This window comes from Triticum dicoccoides, chromosome 7B (assembly GCF_002162155.2).
Source record: "Triticum dicoccoides isolate Atlit2015 ecotype Zavitan chromosome 7B, WEW_v2.0, whole genome shotgun sequence".
Classification (NCBI taxonomy): domain Eukaryota; kingdom Viridiplantae; phylum Streptophyta; class Magnoliopsida; order Poales; family Poaceae; genus Triticum; species Triticum dicoccoides.
Window position 1 is genome coordinate 542,633,150 of NC_041393.1, and position 1,922 is coordinate 542,635,071.

Below are 1,922 nucleotides of genomic sequence, written 5' to 3' on the forward strand. Positions count from 1 at the left end.
ATCTTGCTCACCATGGCGCCTCCGCACTCGACATGCTCGCCGTTCACCACCTTGGGCTTCACATTAAAGATCTTCAGCCATAAGCCGAAGTGTGGCAAAATACGAAGAAAGGCCTCACACGCGACGATAAACATCGAGATGTTAAGGAAAGAATTAGGGGATAGATCATGAAAATCAATCCCGTAATAATACATGATGCCGCGAACAAATGGGTGAAGCGGAAACCCGAGCCCACGGACAAAATGAGGAAGAAACACAACCCTCTCGTGAGGCTCCGGATTAGGGACGATCTGTCCCGCCGTCGAAAAACGGTGGCCGATTTTCTTGGCCAGGTATCCGGCCGCTCGAAGCTTGGTAATGTCCTCCTCTGTGACGGAGGAGGCCATCCACTTGCCTCCTGCTCCGTACATGCTGCGAATGGTCCTACGGAGAAGGTGAGAACTTGGGCGCTGGGGCTCGAGAGTGCGAGAGTGGATGAGCAAAGGAGGAAGAAGGCGTGGGTAAAAATGGGAGATCCTTATCCCTTTATAGAGGTGGCGAAAACTGTGCGCCTCCCCGCTTGCCTGATGAAATCGCTTATTTTCCAAGCGCCACGTTAAATGTCACGGTTGGATTACCCGTACCCATATTAATGAGGATCCCGTGATGAGGGGGCATGATCTCTACTTCGACAAGATGTGCCAAGGAAACCGCCTCGCAATATGTGTGGTGGCTGGTGGTGGGAAAACCGTTCGAATAATAGCTCGGCCATGGCGTGATGTCACGTTATCTAAAGTTGTCAGCAGATTATATTTGTGGAATATTGTTCTCTCTAAGGTGGTATGTGAAAATTGTCTTGCAGAGCCGGACACGATTTAGGTGTTCGAGATTTACTTTGGAGTATTCGGAGATGGAACCCACCTTGCAATGCCGAAGAAAATCTGCGTGCCGGACTCATCGTCATTGAAGCCTAGTTCAGGGGCTACTGAGGGAGTCCTGGATTAGGGGGTATCCGGACAGCCGGACTATATACTTTGGTCGGACTGTTGGACTATGAAGATACAAGATTCAAGACTTCGTCCCGTGTCCGGATGGGACTCTCCTTTGCGTGGAAGGCAAGCTTGGCGATTCGGATGTTAGATCTCCTTCTCTGTAACCGACTCTGTGTAACCCTAGCCTCCTCCGGCGTCTATATAAACCGGAGGGTTTAGTCTGTAGGACAAGAACAATCATAATCATAGGCTAGCTCCTAGGGTTTAGCCTCTACGTTCTCGTGGTAGATCAACTCTTGTAATACTCATATCATCAAGATCAATCAAGCAGGAAGTAGGGTATTACCTCCATCGAGAGGGCCCGAACCTGGGTAAAACATCGTGTCCCCTGCCTCCTGTTACCATTAGCCTTAGACGCATAGTTCGGGACCCCCTACCCAAGATCCGCCGATTTTGACACCGACAGCGGGTACCCGCGCTACTAGTATCGCGCTACAGCTAACTAGATAGCAGTAGCACGGATGCCACCAATGCTACTAGTACGTCTGTTAGTAGTAGCACAGATGGCACCGCGCTACTACTATTTCAACCAACGCTACTACTATCCTAGGTAGTAGTAGTGTGCACTTCTCCTCCCACGCTACTAGTAGCTAATTAGTAATTAAAAAACTTAAATTTAGATGCATTATTCCTGGATAGAAAATAGACATGCCCAGTGCAAAATAAACTCATGTCAAGGAACAACATCTCAACTGAAAGAAATCACAACATCCCATTTAACATCCGACTCATGTCAGGGAACAACATCTCGACTGAAAGAAATCATGACATCCCATTTAACATCAGACGAACACAACCATCATCTAAAGGTGGGTACCTTCCCTAGCATTCCACCACCAACCTAAACAGACCACTTCTCTAGATGTATCTACTAAGGCTTGGAGTTCAGAC